At 43.6% G+C, this 16,080-nt stretch overlaps 1 protein-coding gene across 4 annotated transcripts in view; it reads right to left on the reverse strand.

The window, feature by feature from the left end:
* The window catches only part of LOC147221097 (uncharacterized), a 56,847-nt gene extending 41,455 nt beyond the window's left edge, over window positions 1–15,392 (reverse strand). For 3 of the 4 annotated variants that reach the window (XM_086170315.1, XM_086170314.1, XM_086170312.1), the window contains exons 1-2: window positions 15,365–15,392; window positions 4,792–4,863 (exon numbers count right to left, since the gene is read on the reverse strand). The gene's annotated coding sequence lies outside the window, so the exon portion shown is untranslated. Of the gene's footprint in view, window positions 1–4,791; window positions 5,051–15,364 lie in introns of those variants that run through there. The other variant, XM_086170313.1, reaches the window with a different exon arrangement.
* Window positions 15,393–16,080: the final 688 nt, after the last annotated feature.

Below are 16,080 nucleotides of genomic sequence, written 5' to 3' on the forward strand. Positions count from 1 at the left end.
ATGACGAAGGGGCACATGAGCATACCCAAGCATCTTTACATGGATACTTTAGGGGACGAGCATACATGTCAAACTACACTTTGGCACTTTCATTCCAGTAGCTTTTATGGAATCGGAGAATAGAAACAAGAGAGGACAGAAAGTCCACAGACCCCCACTGGCTTTCCAAGGCTCTCCTGAATCTTATCAGTCAAAGTACCTATTTTTAAATTCCAATAAGAGTCTTAAAATACTCACTTCAGGACGCAGAACGACGGAACTGTTCATAATAACCAGAACACTCATTTCCTGACGGAGTTCAGACCGCAGGGGGTTGTGTGCCTGTGTGTTTTGGTGTGTGTGTGTGTGTGTGTGTGTGAGTGTGTGTGATAGTGGGAGGGCTGCAAGACTGTGTACATGGAGATGACCTTAACTACAACCCCACCATGAACCGAAGGGGAGGACAATGAGGGAGAGTGATTGTTAGTTAATATCCTTTCAGAGTTTGTCAGAGTCTGTTAGCTTCCACATCTTGTGTGTGTGTGTGTGTGTGTGTGTGTGTGTGTGTGTTGCTTCACTTTTTGCTCAATACCAAGTTTTGGTTTAACTCCCAACAATGTGAATTTTCATTGCACAATTCATAACAAGGCTGCGATTAGCATTAGCAATTAGCATTAGCTTTAAAGCAATGACGTGCAGTCAGTAGAGGCAATGGAGGCTGGAAAGAAAAAAAAATGCAAAATGGTTATATTTCTTCAGTGATTTGTACTATAAAATTATTTTTCAAGTAGCTTCACCAATATTAGTTGTTTTTTTTTCAAAATCGCTAAAAAAAATTCACATTTACTGTTCAAATATGAAGAAGAGACGTGCGGTGACGCGGCAACCAGCTGAGCCCACTGTGGATTGCGCAATGATTCTGCTAACTGTGCTAGCATGCTATGCACTGAGACCATATTACTGTCTCTGTGGATGTCACTATTAAAAAAAACACTTTTAACATATGAACTTAATTTCCATAGTTTAGCTGATGTGTCGAAAGTTTTTCGTCAACAACTGTAACGTGTTTCTCGTGTATCTCGTAATCATAAAACGCAAAGAGACATCAGGTGAGGCAGGCAGTGACGGTGCCTCATGTTAGGGGGCGCCGCTGATCCCTGGCATCCTTCTTACTACTCGGCTACAGAATAATAGAATTAGATAACTGTCTTGTAGATAACTACAAGAGAGTTATCAATGCTTCAGAAAGAGCGACGCATGGACTTCATTTATAAGTAAAGGTAAGAGATAATAATGTTTTTTTTTACATGTGCTTTTTTCTATGCTACAGTTTGTATATGCAAAGAATGCTGATGTGATATTTTAAACAAAACACGTCAACTGCTGCCAATAAAATAGTGGATAAGTTGTATTTCCTGTATTTCGAAACGCTGGAGGATCTCTTTTTGGACCCAAAGTCCAAATAAAAATATATAAAAAATGTAAAAAAAAAAAAAAAGGATTTAATAATGTTTGGTTAAAAATTCATCAGGTTGTAAATGTACTTTAGGAAAATTATCAAAATATTTGAACACACTCAGTCCCTCCCACTTCATCATTTCACTCAGCAAAATAAAATAAAAAAATTTAATAAATGTAAAAGCCCCCGTGCAATATCCACCGAGGTCATTTTCCGCCTCCAAAATTTGTGAAAGTTCACCGAAAAAAAGCTGGAAACCTTTTTTTTTTTTTGTTTGTTTAAATAGAGCGACAGAGTTAGAAAGCTGGATCTTGACACAAATAATTTCAGTGTAAACAAGAAATTCACGGTAATGAACGTCTTACGTAACCGCCTCCATGTTGCAACACGGTCGATCTCGCAGTTTGCAATCTTCTAGTTTTTTTTAAATACATCAACCATGTGATATATTTTTTTGGGTTGTTTTTTTTTTACAGCCGCCATAGATAATAAACTGGAGCGAGGCGGTGAGTTGCAGGGTGATCTCGGCGGATCTCCACCCCAGGGTGCGTCTTGGTGCGGCCCTGATGACGGTGGCTGCTTTCCAGACCAGACACGCCCAGATCAGCCTGCAGGCCTGGACTCCCTGCTTTCATTCCTGGATCGTAGCGGGGAAACGCCGGCTATCCTACGAGCGACCTCTTAAATCTTGCATTTCCGACATTTTGATTTGCATATCTGTTTTTTTTTTTTTGTCAGCCGACACAAATATAAGACAACATTAAAATGCATTAAATGCGCCTTCGCTCACATTTATCAGGCTCGATTAAAACAAGGCAAGGCTTTAAAAGGCTCGCTGTTGCACATATATAGACTGTGTATATGTATTTATACTTAGAATGAGAGTATACATAAATAATTCCTTTGTTGCTTTCTATCTATCTATCTATCTATCTATCTATCTATCTATCTATCTATCTACTGATTGATTGATAGCGAATCTATCTATCTATCTATCTATCTATAAGAATAAGAATAAGAATAAGAATAAGAATAAGAACAACTTTATTAATCCCGAAGGAAATTGCAGTGCCAGAGTTACAGAAAATATAACATCTATCTATCTATCTATCTATCTATCTATCTATTTAAAAAGATTGGAAAAAAATATAATATTAAGAAAATAAAGCTTCAAGCAAAAAGAAGGCTAGCGTTAAGAAAAAAATCAGAATAAGAAAGAAAAAAAGCTTTTAGCGAAAAAGGAGGCTAGCATTAGAAAAATGGGAATAATAAAGAAAATAAAGCTTTAAGCAAAAAAGACGGCTAGCATAAAAAAAAAAAATCGGAATAAAAGAAAATAAATATAAAAAAAAATAAATAGAAAGAAACTATAGGTTTAAGTAAAAAAGAAGGCGAGCATTAAAACAAAATATTGGAATAATAAAGAAAATAAAGCATTAAGCAAGAAAGAAGGCTAGCATTAAAAAAATGGGAAAAATAAAGAAAATAAAGCTTTGAGCAAAAAAGAAGGCTAGCATAAAAAAAATTGAAATATAAGAAAATAAATATAGAAAAAAATAAATAGAAAGAAAATAAAGCAGTAAGCAAAAAAGAAGGCTCGCAGTCAAAAAAATTGGAATATAAGAAAATAAAGCAAAAAAGAAAGGCTAAAATTGAAAAAAAATCACAAAATATTTCAAAGAAATAGGGATGCTGAATGAATGAATTCATCATGCAATGTTTTCCTGGTAAGAACATGAGACCTCCCCTTTGCAAACATGATCGAAGGGCTTGTTACAACAGTGTAATAATTACAAAGAATCTCTCTCTCTTCTTTGGAAAGCCTGCAGCAGCAGCAGAATTCTTCTATTTTGATTATTTTGACAATTCTTGCGCGGCGAACCTCCGTCGCCTCTCCTTGGCTGCTCAAAGTGCGGCGGCTAACAACTGCGCCGATATAATACATGTATATTATACCATAAAAAAATTACACGGCTTAATATACCCTATAAAACATATCTAAATAAGTGTATTCCATTTTAATTAGTGATGATGATCCATGTTAATTGCAGTTTTCACCGGTGAATGCAATCCTTTCCTTTAACAGATAAGAGCGCTAAACAAGCCTTCAGCTTATCATGATTAGTTGTAGCTGATAAAAAGGTCAGAGGTCATCCATGTGTATGAGTGTGTGTGTGTGTGTGAGTGTGTGTGCGCGCTGTCACAGTAAGGCTGCGATCACCGGGTCCCTCCCGTGCACGCTCATGACTCACAGTTCTGGTATGGAGACTCGTGTCTGCGTGACCTTTGACCCCGCAGGCTCTTTGAGGCTCAGCCAAGCGAAGGCCATTCACGTTCTTGACAGACACGGCCGGAAAACGCTGGAACGCGGCAAAGCTAACACTTTTTGACGCGATTAAATGCAATTTATGTTAGGAATCGGCGGCGAGGGCTGTGCAGATACATCAAACTGAAATCATTTAAAGAGACTCACGACCAAAAGCAGAGAGCAAGAACTCAGACGCTCCGTTCTGTTTCTATTTCTAGTCAAATTTATTGTTATTGTTGCGCTGCTGTAACAAACAAATTATTAAAGTATGATCTTATCCTACGCTCTGGCCTTGCTGGACCTGTTTTAATGTAAAGTTTAGGAAACGTATTCAAACTCCATATATCTTGAGTGAATGTTAAGTGAAAAAAATGTTAAAATTTGATATTTAATAATAGTTAAATCAAAATACAATATTTTTTATATTTATATATATATATATATATATATAATTTTTTTTGATTATATTTTTTTTAATTATTTGCATATTATTTTTATATTTTCAATTATATTTTTATATATTTTTCATAAAGATATAAAAATAATTTTAAATTTTAATTTGGAAAAATAAAATAAAAAACAATTAAGATTTTTCTATATTTTCATTCCAAATGCAGTGTGAATGACATGAAACCTAGTCCTTGCAAATTAAACTTGCAAAATGTTTCCCTGCACATTAAAAGGAACTAATCATCATAAAAAAAAATAAAAAAATAAAATAAAAAATGATTGTTCTGCCTCTGACTGCTGATCCCTCACACTCATCCATGTGTCTCCGTGAAGCTCCTGCATGTGTTTGGACTTCAGGAGGAACCCGGAGAACCCTGAGGCCTCCAGCTAATGCTATGTAGCACGACAGAAGTTTTATATTCAGATAAAGTGACGTGATGTGAATCGGCAATAACGCTGCACATCGTGAACCTCCGTGTCATCGTTCTGACACACCCCGGAAATATAAGCTGGTTTGCGCCCAGCCTGGCTGTTACGCTACGCTACGCCGCTACATCTACCGCTAACACTCTGGCTAACATGCTAGCCGACTCACCGTTTCGCTTCTCGACGCCTCCAAGCTCTAGCAGGAAAGATGCTCTCGCTGCTGCAGGATCGGTTTTACTTCCTGGGAAAGAAGCAGAAGGGGAAAGTCTTTGGTTCAGTGCAGTCTCAACTCCTAGCGGATGAAATTGAAAAAATGAAAATAAACCAAGAGGCAAAAAGGAGGCTAGCATTAAAAAAAATGGAATAATAAAGAAAAAAGCTTTAAGCAAAAGAGAAGGCTGGCATTAAAAAAGGGGAATAATAAAGAAAATGAAGCTTCAGGCAAAAAAGAAGGCTAGCGTTAAAAAAAAAGTTGGAATATCAACAAAAAAAATGCTTTAAGCAAAAAAGAAGGCTAGCATTAAGAAAAAATTCAGAATAATAAAGAAAAAAAGCTGAAAGAAAAAAAGAGGGCTGGCATAAAAAAAAAGAAGCAGAATAATAAAGAACAAAAGCTTTATGCAAAAAAGAAAGCTCGCATTAAAATAATAACCGGAATAATAAAGAAAATAAAGCCTTAATCAAAAAAGAAGGCTAGTTTTAAAAAAAAAAGAAAAAAAGCTTTACGCAAAAAAGAAAGCTAGCATTAAAACAATAATTGGAATAACAAAGAAAATAAAGCTTTACGCAAAAAAGAAGGCTTGCATTAAAAAAAAGCAGAATAATAAAGAACAAAAGCTTTATGCAAAAAAGAAAGCTCGCATTAAAATAATAACCGGAATAATAAAGAAAATAAAGCTTTAATCAAAAAAGGCTAGTTTTAAAAAAAAAAAAAGAAAAAAAGCTCTACGCAAAAAAGAAAGCTAGCATTAAAACAATAATTGGAATAATAAAGAAAATAAAGCTTTATGCAAAAAAGAAGGCTTGCATTAAAAAGAATTGGAATAATAAAGAAAATGAAGCTTTCGGAAAAAAAGATGGCTCGCATTAAAAAAAAGTCGGAATATTAACTATAAAAGCTTTAAGCAAAAAAGAATGCTGGCATTAAAAAAAAAAAATCAGAACAATAAAGAAAATGGGAAAATAAAGCTTTACGCAAAAAACAAGGCTAGCATTAAAAAAAATCAGAATAATAAAGAAAATAAGGCAAGAATTGAAAAAAAAAAATCACAAATATTTAAAATTAATAAAATAAATAAATACAAAACATATTTGTCTATGTCAACAAATTCCAGAGGTGGTTTTGGTTGGCTTGTTCGGAGCTACCTCAGGTCGGGGTCACATGGACCCGGCGGTAAATGGATAACCACCTGAAAACCAACCAACTGGACCTCAGCGATTATTTATCTCCACAAACTTGGTTTTGTTCACTTCCTCCAAACCTCCTTTTTTCCGCATTGTCAAAAAAAATCCATCAGGCTGGAGAATAATTGACCGGGCCTAAAGGAAACGGGTCCATCTTTTGCTAAAAGATCACCAACCAGAACCGAACGTCAACTGTCGTTTTCAGATCCAGATTAGAAATACTAGCTAACTTCAAGCGCTAAATAGCTAAATAGCTGCTTTTGCAGCTTCCATCTGCAAAACTTCAGCCGTATGTGTTCAGGTGCGCCGTTGGTCCTGGGTGGCCACCTCTTAGAGAGAAGTCAATAATTGCCTAGTTCCAGCGAGCCACTCCTGTGCATTCTTTGTTCGACTCCACGGCAAACACTCGACTCCCATTCTTGGCTTCCACGCCTCCGACGCGGCCCGTGAGAAGTGTTTTGACACCGAGGCGCGGTGAAGCGGCCGCGGAAACCTCGCCGCCGACCCCGTAGCGCCGCAGGACACGGACATAAAAACCAGATCGGTGATCTTTGCGCGGCTGAAAGGGTTGGAACATGCAAAGTACTGCAAAGATTCTGGATACAGTTTTTATTCAAGCCGACACTCATATACTTCAGAATGATATAGTTGCTGTTTACAATACATCACATGTTTAAAGTTATGCCAATTAATGCTGTTTTAAGATAAAATAAATGAATCAAATTAGATTGAAATAAAATAAATCCTACTTCTGTATGGATGTATGCTAACGTCTGCTAACACTGATGTCAATAGATCTATCTTGAGCTTTTTAGCTGTTGGTCCAAACTGACAGTTCGCTAGCAGCGGTCGTGCTGGAGCGTGTAGCTTCACCGGCTGATCAATAATGCAGTTTATGCCAGAATAATCCGGGGTGACGGTGTCTAAGTTGGTGGAACGAGCATCCGTCCAATCAGAAGGTCCTCCACGCTAAAGAATCATCACAACGATCAGGTTAGCGCCTAGCCGCGCAGGCTATCTCCAGTAAACTAGGAGTAAAATTCTCGGGATTTTCCTCCGGCCAAACACGCAGCGATGTTCACACGCTGCAAATCTTGGCAGGAGGAAATCACGGATGTTTAAGGAACGCATGAGAACTTCTCCGCCGTAGCATCACCGGCTCGCAACGGCGGCGGCGGAATGCGGCCCGACGGATTGGAGGTATGTTTTTACTGCATACATGTCGTTTTCTGTGGACTTGAACCTTCGAATAAGCGACGGCACGCTTCTGAAATGACTGAAACGCACCCGGACAAACAGACAATCACGCTTAATTACGGCAAGCGTTTAAAACCCCTGAGCCGTAAAGAGACAAAGCTTTCCGCTGGCGTTACATCGGACCGAGCAAATCGACGTTTCAAACATGTCACTCCCATCGGGTGCCAGTTTGAGTTATTGCGGTAACTGTTTTCTGAGCTTTATCGAAAAGCGTCGATATTTGCCTCCGAAAACAAACCGTCGGTTAAATGTCACACGTGTTATTACATGCAACACTCAATCGTAAAAATAGACCGCAGAACAAGAACAACATTTTTCACTGGCAACTAAAGACAAATGCATTTGGAAGGAGTACAAACATGGTCATTGCGTGCAAATGACAAAATGACCGGCGTCGCCAGCTAAGGGACGTCTGGGTAACCAGGAAGTGAGTGGACGCTCGGGGTCGGCGTGCACGGACACAACGGCAGGCTTCCTTCAGGCCGAACGTTTAGTTTTTGCCTTCCGGACCGCGACGGGGCTCAGACATACCGGACGCTCACGCCAAACATGATACTGATTTGATCGCGGGCAGGTTTCCTTCTTGCAGAAAAGGGGAGGAGTTATATGCGAGTAAGAAAGAGGTAAGAAAGAGCACGCCGCAGTGTAGATGGCGATGGACGCCGGCGCGTGATCGAACATCTGCAGACGTTGAAAGACCGGAGAAACCTTTCTTGCATTTTTAGTCCAGTCTAGATTACAGAGGAGGAGGAAGAAGCCGCCACGGCGTTCGCGCTCAGTGTTTAGCAGCCGTTAGCTAACCTGCACTTGTTTTGGGGAAATGTCCACGACCCCTTTTCACCGCGCCGTTTCCCAAGAAAACATCTGACCGCAGGCGTACGAGTTCCACCGATCGCCGAGCGCCAACGTCACATCGGTTCCTGTGGAACGTGATTAAAAAAGAAGGTGGACTCGGAGAAGAAGCTAAGATGGTTCTAGGAACCGAAGGCTCGCGGTCTCTGGTCCCTCTGCTGCCTCTGCTCGGAGACCCGGCCGTCACCGTCGACAACACCGTGGTCAGCCAATCACAACTGCCAGAAACCTGGGCGGTCCTGGACGACCAACTGTCCTTCTCAGCGAACGTGGCAGCGGTCGCACGTTCCTGCAGATTCCTCACGGAGGATACAGATGATACTCATCTCTGGTCTGGACAAGAGATGGTCTGGACGGCAACTCCCTCCTTGCCGGTGACCATCAGGCCTCTGGAGCTTCTTCAGAGAGCAGCAGCTGGTTTGGTGTTCAACCGTCACAAATTCTCCCCCTTTCTTATGTCCCTTCACCGGCTACCGGTAGCCGCCAGCATCAAGTCCAAGACCCTGGTGCTCGTCTACCGGGCGGTGAACGGGACGGCCTAGTCTTATCTCTGGATTGTGGTCGAGCAACACGTCCCTACCCGTCCCCTCCGATCTGCCACCTTTCGGCAACCGTCCACCCGTCACTCAGAACCCTCGGCTGCCTCGGCTCTTCTCGGTTTCGGCTCTGGAAGGAACTCCCGAAAAAGGTCAGAACATCGGGGTTGCCGAAAACATACATCTTCACCAAGCACTACCCTGCTAATCGCTCTTAGCCCCCCCAAAAATAAAAAATGAAGAACTGAATGAATGTATGCACATGGTTCTGAGATGGCTATTCGGTTAAGTTGTCACTTCTGACTTCCAACAACTGGTACTTTGGATCTTCGGTGACTGAATTGCACTTCTTGTAAGTCGCTTTGGATAAAAACGTCTGCCAAATAACTAGAATGTAATGTAATGTAAGGCGCCGAGAAACTGAGCTCCTCGTAAAGTTCCGTCCGTGAGAAAGCTCGCCATTAACGTCTCCGAACGAAATCATTTTTCGAACATTTGCGCGAACGAACGCCCACACATCACATCTGCAACGGGCCCCTTTCGCCGGCTGATACGCCGCCGCCGCCGCCGCCGCCGCCTCGGCCCCACTCACCGCTAAACTCTCCCCGCTTTTTCATCTTTCCCGACACTTTGAAAAGTAGACCGTGGACAAAAACAACATCCGCCCTCCCGGCGCGGCGGCTCCCGTGCAGCCCGGCGCCCGGCTCGCACCCACTCGGCCCTCCGACGAGGCTTAATGAGTAATAAGCGGCGGGTGACGGCGGCGCTGGACGGCAGCCAGCTCTCCCAGATGCCAAATTGAAGCCTGGAGGAACTGCATAATGCAAAACAACACTCATTAAAACTCGAAGGGGGTCGGGGGGGGGGGGGGGGGGGGGGACGAGGCGCTATAAAATGCAAAACCGCGCTAAGATGCATTTCAGGAGAAGATTCTTAAACGACGGAGATGAATAATTAGGACTTTCAGGAAACCATTAGCACCGTGCAGAAAATGGGTTTGCAAAAGACGGTCGTGACCCCGAACCCTTCGGTGGCCAAACGGGCATTTTTTGGGTGTGAAAACATTTAGATGAGCCCGGTTGAACGCCGCGAAGTTTGGGGAAACAAGAAAACACAACGCGCTTGAATCGAATAGCGTTTATGAAGGTAAAACCTGTTTTTCGGCTTCGCCGACGTCGTGGATGTCGGGACTCGGTAAGTAGCTAAAGGTAAGCGCGACAAAACGGAAATCGGGGATAAATCAAAAGTAAGAGTCCGTTTGTTCATGAAAAATACGCCGATCCGAGTCGTCAGGTGTTCGCTCCTGATCCACCTCAGGGCCTCAAAGGGCGACCGTTCGCACCTCCTTTGGAAACAGCGTCCGAACCAACGCCCGACTTGCCATTTTGCACAAACCAACCTCGATCGTCCCGATCTCGCTTCTACTTTATCGCTTATTTCACGTCGTCTGTTCAGCGCCGTCAACCAAAGCAAACCTACTTGGCGAAGAAAGCGACTCGGACTCAATGAACTCCCTCATTCACACGTCTGGGCAATTTCGGGTCGACAGGCGCACCTTTGAAATAACAATAACATTAATAAATAGTAATCATCATTACTATCATCATATTTTAATCGTAAAACCCTTGTATTTGCACAAGCAGTGTTGACCTGGAGTAACGGGTAAATATTCCTATCTACACTCTTTGCTTTTCAGCAGAGTTTACATTTCTACCCCATCGTCGGCTCGCCGCTCTTCCTTGTGGCATCATCGTGTTTTCTTTACACTTGTGTTTCTGCGATTGCGTCACAGCGAGTAATAATAACGGCCGGTCACGGTCTGGGAGGATTCGGGTCGAGTGGGCGTTTGCTTTCTTTCTTGCCGCGTCTTGTAAGAAAATCGGTCCATTTCTCGTATCTGTATCTTCTCATGCACTTAGTCTGGCTCGACCGCAGGGTTAGACAAACAACACGCAGCAGGTTTTAAGTCAAACTGAGAGGCTGCTAGTCGTGACCTGTCGTCTGCAGATCAGCCGGAGACGTTCGGCCCGTCGGAGCTAGAAGTTGCTTTCGCGATCAAACCCATGCGGCGAACGGCCGATGAGATTCTATCTTACTTTTCCCCGTAAACTCGCTGCAGCCGCAAGAAAAAGAAAAGACGAATCCGTTTGTTTATCGGTCCGGGGAGGACACTTCCACTCTCTAGGAGATGGATTTCCCGTGGAGACAGAACTCACGAAGCCTCGAGGAGGATGTAGAATAGAGGTGGGGTCAGAGGAGCCTCCACTCTTGTTTCTCTGCAGTAGGAAGGCCCAAAGAATCAGATGATCTGCCATCACTTTGTGGACTTCGAGGCATTCCTACGCAGACGCGCTGCTGGCCTTGATATCATAATATCGGCATGCTATAATTTTTTCCCGTTGAACCCAAAAATGAGCCAAAATACCAGCTCCCAAAACATCGGGGCGACATTTCCTTGACTGGATGCGAAAAACACACTTGGTACAGAGTGAAGAGCGCAGTCGGGGAAAGTTTCTTCCTCCTGGCAGATTATAAGATAACATTCCTGCCTGCATTTAAAGCCCCAGCACTTTGTAACAGGAGGTATGTGATCCTACCACTCCAAAACCTCTTGTGTGTGTGTGTGAGGAATCAGTTCACACCCTAATTCTTTAAATACCGAAAAATGTCCGTCCCCTACCCGCCTCCGTTCCCATGATTTCCGTCGCCTTTTGAGATACGGGTCATAAAATTTGACTTGTATCAGCCCAGAACGTCACGCGACAGTGTGGATTGTGTTGATGTGCAGGGCATACATGTCCTGCTACCTGGCCGAGTCAAACCAGAAGTGCCCGGGACACCCACGGCTCGCCACCTTTCCGCCAACAGCCCTTCCCTTTTCTCATTCTCCATGTGTCCAAAGATACGGTAAATAACTTGATATGAAATTCACTTCGTCACTGGTCCAAAAACCCACGTTTGTCAATCCTAAAATCGTCCCGAATTGGGTGATAAATCAACGTACGACGGAAAAGAGATCGTCTGAGCTCCTCAAAAAAAAAAAGAAGAGCATCTCGGACACAGTCGGACATCTGACCGGCGCCGAAATCACGCTTTTTCATGAATTTCATTCGTGATTGACGGGCACCAGATGTCGCCTCGGGTGTCTAGAAGCACAACAAGAACGAAGTCTACGCTGCCGAGGGAGGCTCGGAGATAACGGAAGAGGTGGCGACGCCATTCTTTAAGCAAATTAAAGAGCGTTCGAACGCTTATTTTGAAGTTTTGAACGCCAAGCGGCGGCTTTGCCTTCTGGAGACGCGCAAACGGCGTGAACTCGGCAGAAACATCACCGCCACGTTTGATGCTTCTCGTTCGGCCAGGAATGAGGTTACAGGGCAGGTCGTTCCGTACGGCTCCTCAATTAACTCCCATTACATAACAGTTCCTTGGACTATGAACACACACACACACACACACAGAAGCTCATTTTTCATTTCCTTTTGATCCCCCGCTCCTCCAACCTCCCCCTACTTTTCATTATTTTAACATTTTCTTTTTTCGTCGGCCTCCCGCGTCGCTCCTGCGCTCGACTCGGCCGAAGGGTTTTCCGGCAAGTAAAGACGGCAAAGGAAGCGTCGCTGAAACGGTTCGCAAACTTATTTGAAAAAGGGAGCCGACGTGAGACTCCAGAAAGAAGGCTGAAGAAAATACCGGGTGATTCCCGCGCCGGAAGGCCTTCCAAAGATTTTTAAACACAAAAAACACGAAACGGGAAACAATCATTCGGGTAGGAAAACACAAAGCGGGTAGATATCGGCGTGATAATTAAGATTTAACAGACAGGATCGGGAAAGTCGTCTTGATTTCTTCCCTTGAAAAGGTTCTTCAAGTTCGACCCGGACGACCGAGAACCTCCACCGACGTGTTCTGTCACATTACTGGTAAAGAAAATATCCCTGCGGATTTTTCGGTTCGAAAGGACGACCGAAAAGGTTAGCGGGACGTGGATGTTCTAAATTCCCGTGCCGATGAAAACACGGCGAGCAGAAAAAGTGGGCGGGAGTCTTTTCCTGTCGGTCTGGTTCGTTCACCGAGGACGGCGAAGAGTTGCGGGAAAGAATGCGGCCCCATCGAATTCCACCCGAGCCGGCGATGGGAGGACAAAAGGGTGTGTTTCCGAGTGTGTGTGTGTGTGTGTGTGTGTGCAGGAGCGGAGGAAAAGGGCGCCAATCAAGCCGAGTCCTCACGTCTCGGGATTTAAAGTCATTTCTAGTAGTAAATCAACGGTTGTGAAATTATTATCCCGTTTGTCTGCAAAGCACGGCAGACGTTTTCCCTCCGCCGTCACTTATTTTATTGCCTGTTTATATATTGTATAGTCATTTTATTGCCTATTTTTATATTTCATATATATTGTCTATCTATACAGTCTTATATTTGTATTGTCTTCCCGGGACTACAGATGGAAATTAGCTATGAGCTACAAGCTATTAGCTATGAGCTACTTGTTTGTTTGTTTTTGTTTAGAAGTTTATTAGGACAGTGTGCAAATACATGAAGCACAGAGGCAGAGATGTTTGTACCAGATTGTAGCTCATAGCTAATTTCCATCTGTAGACCTGGACAATACAAATATAAAACTGTATAACTGTTATAACTGTAAAACTGTATCTCGTACAAACATCTCTGCCTCTGTGCTTAATGTAATTGTACACTGTCCTAGTTAACGTTTTAAACTATAACTAAACGGCGGCATATTAACGAACGTTATTTGAGTGGAAAGTTGGATCGTCGGCCTTTCAGCGGAACGAAGGTGCGAGCGAAAATAAATCACGATAAAAAAAAAATGAGCCGTACCTGCCGTAGGTGAACCCAGAGGTCGGAAAACCCGATGAAGTTGAGGAGAAAGTGAAATTTCTGGAAGGTGAAGGTGTGAAAGACGGGTGGAGATAATGACTTTTGGAGGAGACGGAAAGAGAGAGATTAGCAAGAACAACAAGGAAAGATAAACATGCAGAGTCTTGGTCGGCAACATTCCGCCGCCTGGCTAAACGCTAACACGGTTGCGCGGCGTCGGTGACGCCTCGCTTTACCGCCGCAAGCGGACAAACAAAGAATGCGGGGCGACCGCGTCGCGCCCGCCGGCAAAGTCTGATTTAGCTAATCAATTTCTCAGGGATCAGAAAGCCGAGTCTTTGCTCGTTTCGTTTTCAGAGACGTATCAGACGCCGCGAGATGACACAAGCTAGCTATGTAGCGATGTAGCTATGTACCTATGTAGCTACGTACCGACGGTCCTCGGTTAAGAATACCTTCGACTTCCCCCCCGTTGCTCCGGTAGCCCTCTGACTTTCTTTTGCCACCGGCTACATATTGATCTTCGCGTCTAAGGCTGCAAAGGAATGCTAAGTTAGCAAATTCCGATCGCTAATGCGGCGCGTCGTGTCGCTTTGCTTTACAAAAACCGCAAGGCGCCTCTTTGGATAGTAGGCGTTCGGCCTTTTCGAGACGGGTTTCGCGCCGACGTTGCCGCGCCTGTGGCTAACTTCCCAGCTAGTTGACTCCTTTACTGACTACTAGTTGTTCTGGGTGGCTCTAAAACAAGTCTAGCACGGTGCAACTTCACAACAACATTATCCTGGACACAACCAACAAGGAAAACACTTTGTCTTCGTATAACACGTGCTAACGGCCGGTTTGCCTTTCCTCAAAACAACACATTTGGATTCTTGTGGTCGTGCAGTTAAGAAAGCCGAGCCGCAAAGGCCCGGTGAAGACGAGCGGCGCCGTGAGGAAACACTTTCATTTCATTCAAGATGGAAAAAGACACTTGCCGTTAGGCTACTTGTGTCGCTTCCATCCGTCATCTTCCTAGCATATTTCTGCTAACGTCGCTGTTTACACATCTTGCCCTTCTCCTCGCTATCTGGTCATCGCATTTATCTCCCTGTCGCCCGTCAGAAGGGTGTGTGTGTGCCGGCGCTTGTTGTAAAATCCCAGCTGTATTTCTGCACGTCCAGCTGGGGTTTTGTTATCGTTATTGGTGAAAGCGGATCTCCACGTGGAGCTGCTGCGACGCCCCCGGCTTCCCCTCCTTCTGACCGAGCGTTAAATGATACAAGTGTTGACCTGAAACGGTTCGTCGGACATTTATTACGATATCGGATCTGCCGGCTTCAAGACGTCAGAGTTTGATCCATGTAATCCGTCTTCAGCTGCAAACACTTTCCCGTTCTCCGGGCCGTCCTTCTGCGGAGGTTCTGCTCCGCCACGAGGGCCCAGAACCAGACGGACTTTTCTGACGCCCAAACACACCTTCCTGAACAATATGTTGGGAGAGAAGCCTTTCTTCTCATTGTGGAGATTAAAATAAGATAACACAAAGTGCCAGCATGTGTCTCGGCCAGAACGTGCAACTTCAAACTCCAGAGCATCAAACGGCAGACGGGAGAAAAAAAAAAAAAAAAAAAAAAAAAAAAAAAAGGGGAAATTAATTCACTTTGAAAAGTTTCATTTTTAAAGCAAAGTACTAGCAGCGCTCCCTGAAATCAATATTTAAGTTGAAACATTTAAAAGTAAACAATGGAGTCCCGAACAGGCTCGTCCTTCCCCTCAGACCCTCCGCGCACACAGCGGGATTCCCCGAGATCCCCGGCCGGGAATCGGCGCCTCCCCCCGGGTCTGGACCCTCCCGGACCCCCGGCCTCCTACCTGGAGCTGCTCCCCGGCGCGGCGCGGCTGCGGACTGACGGCCCGGCCGGCGGCCCGCCGGGAGGTCGCTCGGTGGGCGGGGCTTCCGCCGCACCTGACGCACGGCGTGGCTGCGCGTCACCGGAGCGCGTCACGGACACGCTGCGTGTCTGAAGCCACACCTGAGAACCTGCGTGGAACAAGACGGGAGGGAGAGAGAGTTCATCCACACACAGTTTGAAGGATCTGGCTTTCTATCTCCATGTTTGGAGATAAAAAATAATAACGTTTCTAAACATCTATCTATCTATCTATCTATCTATCTATCTATCTATCTATCTATCTATCTATCTATTGATCGATCGATAACGTATCTATCTATCTATCTATCTATCTATCTATCTATCTATCTATCTATCTATCTATCTATCTATTGATCGATCGATAACGTATCTATCTATCTATCTATCTATCTATCTATCTATCGATCGATAACGTATCTATCTATCTATCTATCTATCTATCTATCTATCTATCTATTGATCGATCAATAACGTATCTATCTATCTATCTATCTATCTATCTATCTATCTATCTATCTATCTATCTATCTATCTATCTATCTATCTATCTATCGATCTATCTATCTATCTATCTATCTATCTATCTATCTATCTATCGATCTATCTATCTATCTATCTTCCAAACCCATATTGTTGAATATAAAGTGATTTATA

Source organism: Fistularia commersonii, chromosome 23 (assembly GCF_037954325.1).
Source record: "Fistularia commersonii isolate RoL2024-O1a breed Wild chromosome 23, RoL_Fcom_v1.0, whole genome shotgun sequence".
NCBI lineage: Eukaryota > Metazoa > Chordata > Actinopteri > Syngnathiformes > Fistulariidae > Fistularia > Fistularia commersonii.